Source organism: Hylaeus anthracinus, unplaced genomic scaffold (assembly GCF_026225885.1).
Source record: "Hylaeus anthracinus isolate JK02 unplaced genomic scaffold, UHH_iyHylAnth1.0_haploid 11997, whole genome shotgun sequence".
NCBI classification, from domain to species: Eukaryota; Metazoa; Arthropoda; class Insecta; order Hymenoptera; family Colletidae; genus Hylaeus; species Hylaeus anthracinus.
This window is the reverse complement of record NW_026534344.1, coordinates 11,159,749-11,173,429: the sequence shown is the minus strand read 5'-3', so window position 1 is coordinate 11,173,429 and position 13,681 is coordinate 11,159,749. Positions and strand designations below refer to the sequence as shown.

At 42.4% G+C, this 13,681-nt stretch overlaps 1 protein-coding gene across 1 annotated transcript in view; it reads left to right on the top strand.

Moving 5' to 3' along the window:
- Nucleotides 1-13,681, top strand: part of LOC128889736 (POU domain, class 2, transcription factor 1-like) — a 200,111-nt gene that overhangs the window by 159,780 nt on the left and 26,650 nt on the right. The gene's annotated exons all lie outside the window — the stretch shown is intronic.

The following is a 13,681-nucleotide window of genomic DNA, read 5'->3' as shown; positions in this document are numbered from 1 at the left end:
CTGTCTCTGTCCAACAGCCGCGATACGATTAACGCACCGAAGGGCTTAACCTTCGCCGATGGCAGGAACATAAATTTCACAAACGAATAATACGACACGCGGCGGACTGAGCGAAAGGCGAAGTATCGGCATTATAAATCCGCGTCGTTATTTCTTAGCCTCTTTTTTTGCCCCCGGTGCAACGGGGCAACCTTTAATTGCAACGATGAGACCGCGTTGTGACGCGAACGCAGAAAATCGCCGGGAAAGGAGCGGACTGATTGAGAAATTTTCAGACCGCAAAGAAGTGCTGCTGGACGAGGAGGATCTTATTAATCGGGTGGGGATGGGGTTTGTTCTCTGCTCGAGTCGGTCGATGGACGTTGCACGGGAGTAATGACGTGGTCCTGTCAAAATTAAAGTATTTTAGGCTTATTTTATTGTTGATGTATGTCAGAGTATTAGTATAGTGTACCATTAATCGTTAACATGTTGACTGTCACATTAACTTTGATATCCATGGGTACTCCTGACATTTATTTAATATAAAATGAGACATATATATGAATATTCAGTAATTCAATAGTAACTTATTTTAGAATTTATTATTTTAGTTTCATAACAGGGTATACAAGATTTTGGACTTATGCTTTAATTAAATGGCTCGGTTAGGATATTCTAACCAAGGTGGGGAGAGTGGTAGCCATAGTAATTACACCATTTAACAGTTCATAGAATATAAAAATACGTTACGAATATGGCTGCTAAATCATCTTATCGTAATAAATTACATTTTCTTTGATTTAATTCAAATCTCTATCATAAATAAGTGGTGCAAATTCTATTTATGATCTAAAAGGTGCGAGTTTTTCCTTCCTAACCTGTGTCATCAGTCCAACAAATTCAAGAAACATCTTCTAAACTGCATGAGCTCCAAAACGTAACGAACCACTCTGCACAGTAGCCTCTTCGTCAAACCTTTACCCCTAAACTCCCCACTTAACTTTACCTTCGCCAACCAATATAACTCATCATTTGCAACCTCGATGCAGAAGCTTCCCACAGAAAAAATTCGCACGAGAAGACGCCAAAGCATTCCAATCCAAAGTACGCCCGAGCAGAAGGTCGCCCGGAAGGGTCCCCCTTCTGCTAATCTCTTTCCACGTAAAATATGTCATAAAACCAATTACTCTCGACGAACGCCGCCGACACTGGGGTCGGTGGCGGTTTGTCATTTGCCTCGAAGAATTCTCCGCGTATAACCAGCCTTTCGAGCCGAGGCATCATCCGCTCGCTAAATCCAGACTCGAGAGACTTTCCGTCGGAGTCGTAAAAGGGTATGCAGTCCTCCCTCGACGTCGTCGAACCCCGAGGCTGCGCCATGTTTTTTCGCCAAAAACCTCCGTACCCGCCAATCGAGAAAAATTTCAGTGGATTTTATCACCTGGCGGAGTAAGAATCGACGGCCGAGGTTGGTCTCGAGACTTTTGAGACTTCTCACGCGACAGCAGACGGAAGAGCGACAGGTCGTGAAGGATTCTGATAATTTAGGCTCGCGTGAGAACAAGCTACCTTCTGTGTACGAGTGTGTGTGTGTTATTCTGCTGACCGTTCCCGTTGTCTGGAAAGTGCTAACGCACTTCTGGGGACTGTCACGTGTCGCAAAGTGTAACGAGGATCCTGGAGACTGTGTAATGATGGACACGATGGACTTTAACTAGTGGATCAGTGACACGTTCGACACTCCATCATTGATGTTAAGTTTAGAAGAGATCTCTGGTCTGGTCTCTCTTCTTCCTGATGTCATTTTCATGATACTCCAATAGGGAATCTCTCGCTCTCAATTTTGGCTTTCAATTTGTAGCATATACGAGCGATCTTGAGGAACTAGGTACTTGTAAAACGTCAGTCTTCAGGTTGGAATAATTTTCAAGGCGTTGAATCGTAATTTTGACAATGCTTTTAGTAAATTTTATTTCACCTATCAGAGCTATGAGTATTCATATATAAAAGCACCATGTACAAGCTATGAACAATTTTCTCAATTTACTTCACAATAGTTGTTTATAAGATTCAATCAACTTAAAACTACCTATTGCTAACGATATCTTCAATATCTCGAGTGTGGATAATTTTTATTAAAAAATTCAGAACATATTCGGTTCACAATGAATTTACACCCACGTTTCAACTTTCATAACGCTTCCGCTTATAACAATCGTATTTAGTCCTATACATGTACCCAAATTATGTATCATACCATCTGAAACACGAGTTGCATTTTTTAAATCAATTCCCATCTCAAACCAACGACTCGAAAACTTTTATATCGCGCACGAAAATTCAACAGGCTATCCAAAAATGTCCGGTTCAAGATCGCTCGATCTCGAGCGTCTAAATCGCGTCCCCAGTATGAAAAATGAGCATCGCGATCGACGGGATGCTAACAAAGCTCGGGTGGACGCAAAAAATCGACGATGGGACCGGAGTCTCGGAAATCCTGAACCGGTCGTAACTCGAGAAAGACTTCGAGGATCCTCCGACGAACGTTGCCACGAGTTAGACGTGTATTTGTCCCTATGACCGTGAGCTAGGGGGCGAAACCGAGAAGGAGCGAACGATCGACGCTGAAAGGGGAGAAGAGAACCCCTGAATAGGGCCCAAAGCGCGAAGGAGACGAAATATCATCGTAGACCTGTGTTTTACTTTATAGCATTTAGCCCCATTGTTTGTCTTATTGCTATTAGCCTCCGTCAATTAGTAATTGTGTTTTTAATGCCGATTCCGTGAATCGGGCCCGATGCAGCGGCGGTTAGACCCCACCAAGGACTGACGAGAAGGGGTCCAACCTTGGTGAGTTCGAGGGAAGCCGGTAGGAGAAAATCAGGCGATGAATCGGTGGGGATTCGAGTCAGGTGGGAGAACGGGCCCACGAATGGGGCAGGGGGAAGGGGGCATGTCATTAGGAGTCGTTAATATTACGGACCTCTGTAATTTGACACACTTCCGATCGCCTAGCGCCACCACCGCCACCCGCTCCATTTCGTTTCCTTTCCACCGCCTCGATCTTTTCTATCCTTTTCGCTCCCCTTTTCCTCCGATAGCTCGATCCTCTTTTCCCTTTGGCCTTTTCGCCGATTTCGCCTTCGTTGGCCTGTGGGGCCATGGAACCGCAGGTACAAGAAGTCGCGCAACGTGATGTTCGTGCCTTTTCGAACAGGTGGCAGAGGTCCATAGGGAAAGGGGTGCACAGCAAGGGGTGACAGGTTGTCGAAGGAAGGAGGTACGGACAGTGTGGATATTTGTGGTGTGTAATAATTGTTATTGTCGAATATTACTCCAAGGAAAGCGTGACTGTTAGAGCATTTTTGAAAAAAGTTGTGAACAATTTTAAAAATTCATCATTTAACCCTTTGCACTCGGATGTGCCCTATGAAGTGACCATCGTGAGTCTATCAAATTTTGTTAGTGACATAAAGGATATTTATAACATAAAGGATTTATATTTGCAATCATGTCAACGCTTCAAGAAAGCTATAAAAATTTATAATCAAGTCTAATAATAGAAAGACACGTTTCCATAGTTAGACTATCTTATGTAATGCAATTCTGCAACGAGATAGTGCAGAGTGCAAAGGGCTAGTTCTTTGATACCTACTCTATAAAATATCACATTCAAAAGAGAACGGTGAAAACGTGGTCAGAGAAATTTTCTCGATTACGATACCTTTCTTACAACTTAAAAAGTACAAAAACCACAAAGTTAATTTCAATAGATTAAATCTCCATCCAATTCTGTACCCTAGAACCATGCTCTAAGAACGTTCCACGACGAACAAGTAAAAATTCAGCCGTTCAATCGAATACAAACATCCCAAAATAAATTTCTACGTTATCCATCACCTGATATCGGACCAGAATTGCGCTCGCCCCCGATCGCAAGGTGGAACGAGAGGAGCAAATTTTCCGCGCCAGTGCCAACGTTGAGCGGGCGCGCGACGCCAAGATATCCGTCGTTAATTAACTCCCTGCGCCCTCGGTAACGAATTGCCGGTAATTAACTCGAGTCGTGCAGGCGCGATCGCGCCGCGACGCGTCGCGGACGCGGTTCGTAAATCGTCGATGCCGGTTACGAAATCGTTTCTGAAAGAACGAGGGTCCGCGTCGTTTGGAATGCAAGCAGTCGCGATCGATATGATCCACGGATGCTAATCGAATCGCTAATCGTTTATTCCTGCGACGTACAGGCACACCTGTTCGACCGATATGGTCAGACCAGAGATTCTTTTAACGCTCGTTTCATGGAGATCTCTCGAACGGAGAACGGCCAAGTCCCTTATCATACTTTGTAATGCGAACTCTCGACGAGATTTTCTTCGTTCTTTGTCCTGCTTTTTTTTTTCTTTTAGCTCGGTTAACGACGAGCCAGGGGAACGATAAGCGAAAAATCGTGCGCTCCTGTGCTCTGGCGAAGACGGACCTGGTGTCGACCATTGATATCTATCCGAGATCCGTTTGGGTTCGATTCTCCGTGTCGGCGGTGTGTAAATTACGGTTGAACTCTCCTTCACCTGTCGATGGCTATCAGACCTCGTCGATATCGCTATTGTTTCGTTTGATACCGTCGCGAGAGACCTACTTTATTGAATTATGAGAAGCGTTGGAGATTTGACTTTTATGCATTCGCAGAAGGACTTACGGTTATTTTGTGTATTTAGATTCTAGTGCTGCGAATATTCGTTTGAAGTATAATATTATGTAATTGGTGCTTCGAAGCTAGTATTCCAGATTCATAAAACTTTATTCCAAGGGAGAATCGACAGAATTGTCAGGCACAAGCGTAATTTCTGCGCTGCCAGTGCAAACGAGCACGCAAATCGCGCTGAACCGTCGCGAACGCGTACCCGTCTCCACGGATTGGAGCAACTTGGGTGGTTTTTGCTCGACAATACCTGGGAAAGAGATTCGGAATCCCGACGAAGGACGAGATCGACGTGGATGGAAATGTTGAACGTCGCAAACGGGGAATCGGTTTCGCTTGGAATGCAAACGACTCGCGCGATAAACTCGCACGAAGTAGCCACGGTCGCACGGCCGCGGGACGATAATACGTCTTCCTGGTGATTTTGTTATTTAAATCGACTGGAGGACCCGAGTGTGACCGTGGAAAACCGCTATTGAATGCCGAAACGGCTCCCCCGAACCCTCCCCCGAGGACTTCCATTCACGCCTGGCAATCCAGAACGTCCGGTTCTTGTAGCGCCGTCCCTGGAGAAGCCGCTCGCTTAGTCGCAAAAAGCCTTACCTCGTATCGTTCGATTCCCGTTAAGCTTAAACGTCGATCTTGCGTCCGCTCGAATACGAGAAACGAGAAACGAAGAGCTGCATTACGTATACGTTCGCGCTAATCTGCTGCTTGCGCAAACAACTCTCCACGCCATGATGGTCGACAGTGAACTTTAGAGAATCTAGGTAATAGTTGCGTGACGTATCTGTGGAAAAAGGAGATGGAAATGGGGTGAAATTTAGAATAAGGCTGTGTTTAGGTATCCATGAATTTTTTAAATCGTGTGTGTTTGAATTAATGCTCCATATTTACATCTATATCATTCCCAAGAAAGGATTATGCAAGTTCCAAATATATACGGTACTATACTTTCTGATTAACGATGCTTCTAGTCCTCTAGAATATAAAAATATTGGACCAAGTATTAAAAGAAATTATTTAGGTATATTTTGACAAAGGTCGACAATTTAGAAGTATACAAATTTTAAAAGAGAAAAGAGGGTGGATATACACGAATGAATTATCCACAACCTAATTCATTCATGTTCCCTATTTAGTTGAATATTTTTATAGCGTTGAAGTCTAATTAACATCTAGTGTGTTTCACAAAAAACTTTCAGTCCATTATTTATATTTCAAATAGAGAACAAAGCTTCTTTATATTACAACTATCTCACAAAATATTGTTCATCTGCGTCAGGAATCACTGAAACCATTTTCCTTGCTAATTTTCATCGACGTTCGTTTCCCAGAACGTCAATCAGCCTGCTCGAGCGACCAGCTGGTAAAAAGGGTTTACGTGAACGGGAACAGGAGCGTTCGCAGCCTGTTAACGAGCGTTTCCACCAGGAGCAGCCTCACTTTGTTATTCGGATCGAGGGTGACAACGCGGACTCGTTTCGAATGCTGACGAGCCCCCGTCGCCCCTCCTGCTTCCGAGGGATTCACACCCCGTAGTCCTGGCAGGACCAGAGCAAATTCAAATTCCGTGGCGCGGCTTTCCACAGGATTTTCAGATTTTTATCGTCGACCTCCGCCGAACGAGCGTCCCGTAAACGGAATATGCTGATGCGCCACGAGTGCTGACCGTGGTTTTCCCCCTTTGCATTTCCGCCCCTCTGGTCATCCCTCCTTCTCTTTCCATCGTCCATTTAACGATCTCGAATGGTCGAATTCTTTCGGCGATTGCGAAGTTGACATTTTTGCAGATTTTAAATAAATAATAGTACCAAGAACATCATAGGATACTATAATAGAGACTTTAAAACCAAATACATAAATTATACAATAATATTAGAATGTTTAACAAAATCGTAGCAAAATCGAACAGATACATGTTTTCACGTATTACTTTTCATAATAAGTTTCTATGATTGCTATTGGTATAGATATCAAGGAACCTTCATCCTTGACAGATTTTGGAATACATATACACTTTTTATTATTTTACTAGTTATTATTAGAGGTATCATTTTTTTTTCAATGTAGATGAAACTTTTTCTCTTAGTGATAGTAGCATCGATAATTAACCGATCTCGTTAGGGGAAACTCATGAATAGCGCAAATGTAATTCATCCCCATCAATCTTACACGCCTTAAAAATTCATCAAAAAATCAAAGACACTTGTTTCTTCTATGTAAAACAGAATCTTTAATTTGCAAGGGTTACATTTTTCTATAGAGACTGGGGCTCTCTGCAGCAAGCAGAGTGAACGAAACCGCGTCCTCCGGTTTGCACGCGAGCTAGTTGCGCGCCTCGGTCCGCAAATCGCGTAAGGGGAAATGAAAACGAGTATAGTGACCGTTTCTCGGAACGACGGGGAACTCGAGCGGCCCAAGAAAAGGAGAACCGAGCAACGAACGAGGGGAACTCGCTCGAAGACGTTTTCTTTCTTCGACATATTTCTCACGGGGCCTCCCCTTGGACGACTTCCGTTCTTCTTTCTTGCGCGCCGCTCCTGAAAGAAAGGGAAGACGTCTTCGGCGGGAGGACGACGAGATATCGAGCCTTTTCGATCGAGAGAGATTAATTCCCTCGCCCACGAAAATTGAAGCCGGTCCACTCGCCCCGAAGATACGCGACGACGATGGGGGGAGGAATCGTTTATGAAAATGGCATCCATCGAGTGGTGGGTGTCGGCGCCATTGTTCCTCGTTTCGCGACGCTTGGAGTGGGGATGAGAGATAAAGAGACTAGCAATTAGCAATTAAACCAATAAGTCTGCAATTGGTGATTCCATTAATGGGACGGACGTTCCCACAGACGACGAACGTTATCTTCAATGTTCTTCTACAATTGCTTCGGGAACTGTAATTAGTTCAAGATTACGTCGACGGCTTGCTTTATAATAATTACGATTTATAATCGGGCTGGGCGAGCATCAAACGTTTTCCATTCCGAGTTTCGTGGTCTCTTCGTTAAATAAACAGAATTATTAATTGAAAGAAAATCTTTCAAATGAGAGAGAATAATGTACATTCATATTTTATGTCGTAGGTGTCGAAATTAATTCTGTGGTTTTCTAAGGTAAACCACTTAATTATAAAGAAAAAAACATACCACTTTTCCCACGTACCTATAGGTGTAAAACTACATATCGAAAAATCTGGGTGTTTCGTTACTAAATATAAAGGTTGATACTTCGATGTAGAAAAATGGCGAGTAAATATTTTTACCTAAGCTACACTTGTAAACGATCGAATACCTATAAATGCACAGAATTAATTTCTTCGCCTAATATTTATTAATTTCTTTGTGCTGGCCCTGATACCGAGTAAAACTGGGGTTCGTTGAGACAGGAAATTTATAACTGTCCACCAATCGAAGGAAAGAAAGAAAGCACGCGCCCACGCGTGTTTGGCTGGATCGAGGAAGGGCCCTGGTTCCGGCAGGCAATTAAAAACGTCGAAAGTTCAGCGTAAAAACGTGTGCTCGGCCTCTGAACCGCGCTGGAAGCGAACTCGCTAATAAATTCGTGGCAGCGAGTGGGCGGTCCAATGGACTGCCGATAGTGCGCGGTGTGTCCCACGCGTCGATTATACATTAATTAAACAATCAATATTTATTAAGCTTATTATCGGACACGGCGGCGGCCACGGCGCAAGCCCGGTATTAATTCGATTCCGCGTCCACGGTGGGGCCCGTATTTCGCTTAATAGGCGCCATATTGTTCGTAACGACGCAATAAATATGGACGTGGCCGAATGAAGACGATAAATTGTCGAACGCCCCCGCTGTCGGTACCCGTGTGTCTCGTGCTTCCCCTCGTTCCCTTTGTTTTCTCCTATCTCGCTCTCCCTCGTGGTCAATTCGTGTCGTCTGCAATTTTATTTTTATTTTCTTGGCGCCTTTGAAACCGATTTACCTGTTAGATCGATTCGATGATATTTGAGATGATGATAATAATTATGGATAATTAGACATATGCTGGGAACAGATTTAGATGAATGAAAAAGGAAGTAATTAGATACAGTACGCTGGTGTTGAATGAACGAAAAAATGTAGAAAACAATCTTCTTTTCAATAAAATGTTTCTTAACAAACTCATAATGATTGTGATTTTTGTTTTCAAGAAGATGGAGGGTATTTTAATTTATCATTTTGCTTGCTTACTTATTCGTCTTTGAAGAAGATGAATACATTTTTGTATAAACAAAAAGTAAATGTTTAAGAAAGTATGCTCTTTAAAGAATTAACAATTCTTTATTGTAATGTAGTACAATAATGTAGTATAAAAAATATCATTTAATAACTGTACTTTTTCTAATTATTGTCCTCCCCATTCACCTTCTTCTGCAATCACCATTAATCGGTGTCTAATCAAGAATCTTACTACCTCCGTTTCAAAAATAGTTCTACTAGCTATAAACAATTTGCATTATCTCCTACTACAACAGAAAGTTAATTCACATAAACACCACGTGATTCTAAGTACGAAAAGTAAGACTGCAGTACACCACAGACCTAATTATCCATGAAAACTCAAGTTAGGTTACCTGTGATCTCATAGTCGCCAAATATTTTAATATCGGATAATAAAAAATGCGTTTCTTTACATATAACTTTTTATCTAAAAAAGTCTTGTTTCGTCACATCAGGAAACTGTCCAATCGCGCAATCTTTTGAACGGCATTCGACAACCCCTAGTCACGTCGAGCCGACTTCCACCCCGCTTCCGGTCCCGTTTCCTGATCACTTATTATAATCAATTAGCGACCAGTTATCTGCCATCGACGAAACGCCGCGTTCTAAGGGTCCAACCCTCCTGATTTTTTATACACCAGTCCACACCGGTTCCGAGAGGGTGGCCCCGCAACAGGCTGATGAGTAGTCAGATCGCAGGACTTTTTTATCCTTGCACCCTCCCTTTAGCCTCGATCACGACGATTCACATATTTCATCGTTTTTGGCTCGTATAAAGCATACAAACATTTCGTTAAGAAAAATGGACAGGTTTAGTTTCTTTAAAAACTGACATTGAGTGCATCATAATATTCTATCAATGTTTGAATTCTTCATGTGGAAGTTTCAAGCTTTATTTTAGTTCCTACGTACGATAAACGTAACTGAGTAAGTTGCATATTGTGAACAAATTTAGCGATGAGTCTTCGGAAACTGACCGATGTATTTTTTTATAATCGAGCCATCCACTTGTGTGTAAAAGTATCAATTTTTGCACCATAGTTTAAAAACAGCATATAAACTAACAAATACCGTACATGAAAATAATCCTTGCGAAAATGTTCATCCCACAAATTGATAAAAATCAGTCTCGTTTATATTATGTCACCCTCTTACAATACCATGAGTTACATAGATGCCAAATTTTTCCACTTTCGGTTACTTCCTTTATTTTTCGATATAGGATCGTGTAAAATAAAATATATCAGCGAAAGATGCTTCTGGATGAGGAAGGAGGAAAGTCAGTTGCATCATCTCTTCGTGGTCTTCCTCGCAGATCTTTCGCGTTTCTGCAGAAACCCGATAGCCGCGTCAGCCATTAAGCCAGAGCTGTGAAAGGGTGGGCAAAAGGGCGAGAGCACCAGTATACAACAATGAACAGAGAGGATCTCTCCTGCACACGCCAAGAAAGAGCGTGCCACCACTCATAGGGTTCACAGTAGAGGGAGGAAGAAAGAACTCGACTTCTTTCGGCTCGTAGACCATCTTTCGCGAGCATCTACGGGTCGTTAGCTTTTTCAATCTGGGCGAAAGTTCTTTAACCCCTTGACTGCGTGACGATTTTTAGTTTACTCTTGTCATTCTCTATAATATACTATTTTGTAAAAATTGGATTTTGAACATTTCACTGAGCCCTAATATTCGGAGACGGATATACGCCCTTCGCAGTCAAAGATCATAACTGTGGAAGAACACTATGAACTCGTTGATCCCTCGAGCTTCCATTCCGAGAACAATGGAGCGGATATTCTCTCAATGGGATCGCTTCGGGACGTACTTGGAGGCTTTATGTGCAATTAGCCTATTCGAAAATATCAAAGTTTTGCTATCTTGTTGGCGGAGGAAGGAGGGCTTTTGACAGAGTTTTGAAATCCTGCTGATGTGGATATAGGAACATCCACGTTATTGTTATGGAAATGTATGATGCATGAGTCTCATTCTGTGTAGAGAATAAAATAAGGCCGATAGAAGCACAAGAAAAGAGGGAGGAATTAAAGTTTTCTCATGTCAACGCGTCAAGGATCAATTGAAATTGATTTCTAGGCTCTCAGAATACATATTCAGCTTTTCTAGAAGATTAATATGCAAATAACCTACGGGAACATATAAAAGTTCCTTCTCCTTTCCCTATCTGCCAGTATCTACTTTGAGAACGATAGGGATGGAAAGTGAATCTCTTACAGTCAACGCGTCAAAGATCACTAAAAATGGACGTCTCGGCTTTCAGAATAAATATTCAGCTTTCCTAGAGGTTTCATACGCAATTAGCATATTGGAAAATATACAAATTTCTTCTTCTTTCCCTATCTGCTAGTATCTAGTTATGGAACGATAGGGGAGGAAAAAGAGCTTTTGGCAGAGGCGTTCCTCAGTAGAAAGGAGCTGGTCGTTTGGAGGGAAGAAACAGTCGACAAGACGATCCCTGGCGCTATGTAATTGTCATTTCTCGTAGAAACGGAGGCCGCGTCTAGACGACGGTAATTGTGGCAAAAGGACAAAGGACGACGCGGCCAGGTAAACGACGCCGTTACGTGCTCACCGCTACCACGCAACTCCGTGGTAGCGAATGGCAAAGGTACGGCTCCTCCAAGGGAGTAATTAAATCTATTACAGGACTCCACCTGAATCGTCCTGGAATGTGATGAAATTTATCGGCAATTTTATTCCTCTTTGTTTGCTTCAGCTGGCTAGTGGTCGCAGTTACTAATTGACTCGATATGTAAATCTTCAACGGTGCTCGAGGGCGAAGTAAATTAAAAAAGACACTTTTGTATACTTCTTTTATTTCGGTCAATTAGAAACGGAAGAGTGAATTACCATGTTTGCATATAAAACGTGTTCTACCTGGTCATACTTTAATCAGGTAAATAAAAATTAATTAGCTTATGTTATTCTTGAAAGAAACGAAATTGTAGGATTTGAGAACTAATGCAATTTAATATAATCGAAATATAAAGGAAAAAAGATTTGGGAAAATTTGAGAAGAACTATTTGAAATAATTAAGTAACCTAGCAGTCAACTAAATTGTTCAGTTTAATCCTAATATAAAAGCACGACATTTATTCGGTAAAGACTTAACTGCATTTTCTTTCGTCGACCGACATAGAATATCGAAGGCTGTAAAGGATGCCAGAGGTACGCAGATGCACATTGATCGACCTCGAATTCCAAACTCGATTAAACGTGTCCTCCCGGAAAGTATGGTTGCCCATATCCCGCAGAGTTTCCTTTCCGCAGAAGCGTTGGGCCGAAAGGAGAGCTATGGTTGAAGAAAGATCGGCCAAAAGCTAATAAAAAAAGCTCTGCGGCTGCCTGATAAGCCTGAGGGTATTTCACACTCGGACAGCCCTTGTATCGTCGAAGGACGCTAATGTAGCGTTATTTAACTCCGTTAGGTGTCCTCCCCTTCGCTGGCCTCGCGAGAGGAGCCCCAGGAAAAATCCAGGGGTGCTCGTCGTCCCGTGAAAACACTGTGGGGGCGGTGACACGCATAAAAGAGAAGCCAATGCCATTTACTGCGTCAGGTGCTCGTCATAACCTTCGAAGGGAAGCTTTGCATGACCAGCGGAGGGTTGGTCGAGCCGCTAACTGCGTTGTCGACGGACTAATTCACAGTTTAACCACTTGCAATTCGAGCTGTGGGGGCGTGAGTCAAGGCATAAATTAAATTAGGCCCTTGGGTGTTGACCGTGGTGATTCTTCGGACATTTTCTTTTTATATGGTTCCATTTTATTTTATACAAACGTTTCTTTCTTCCTATTGAACAAATGTTTCTTTCTTCCTATTGAATATATAAATATCTAGAGAGAACGAAAAAGATGTTACTTTCACTTCATTATAGCCTCAGTTTAATCTCTGCAATTTGACTATCCCACTGCTAATTCCCATTGTTTCAAGTGTTTTGCTTGCACAAGGCTAACACAATAATCTAAATATAAAGAAAAATCTTTCGTTCTTACAACTCTTCAGAAATACTAATTTCTTAACAAATTCCTGTCAACGACCAAGAACGAACAAAATAAATCTCAATGCAATGAAACTAATGCAATCGTTCCTCTCTCGCCAACGTGTTAAGTCCTATCGAAAATCAGGGTCCCCGCTTCGGGAATGAATATATCGATCACATGCCAGGAGCCAATATCTGGCGAATATGTTAAGAAAGTCGCATACATCGGGGTCAGTACAGCGTGAAAATAGAATGTAAAGCGTTCGCAGGACCGGCAGGCGGCCTTAGGCGCAATAGGGGCGGTTTCCATCTAGAGGGGGGTTGGTTTGACGTGTATGACGTGCCGGCCACGTGACCAGTTTGCCAAGTCGGCAATCACTGCCTCGAACTACGCTGGACGAATCTTAAATATGGGATATTCAAATAATCTCGCCACTTCAATCCCTCATTCCCTGTTTCCCTTCCTGGCGGCGGTCACTTTCTTAACTCCCACCCCCTGTGCGTGGTCGTTGCGAGAGTTCGTGACCGGTTAGGACATAAAATAGTAAAAAAGAAAACATTTCTGGGAAAGCTGTTAGGAAAGTTGGTCGATTTGTTTGCGAATATTCGACGAGGAATTAGGTAATAGCATTGGGAATATGTTCTATAGTATGGGTGGGGAAATTCAATGCGGTTTTATAATATTCGATACGCTTGGTAGGTCTCTAATAGATTACTAAAATATTTCATGTGTACTTGTAATGTTTAATGAAACCCTAATATTATAAATTAGCGTAGCACACGAA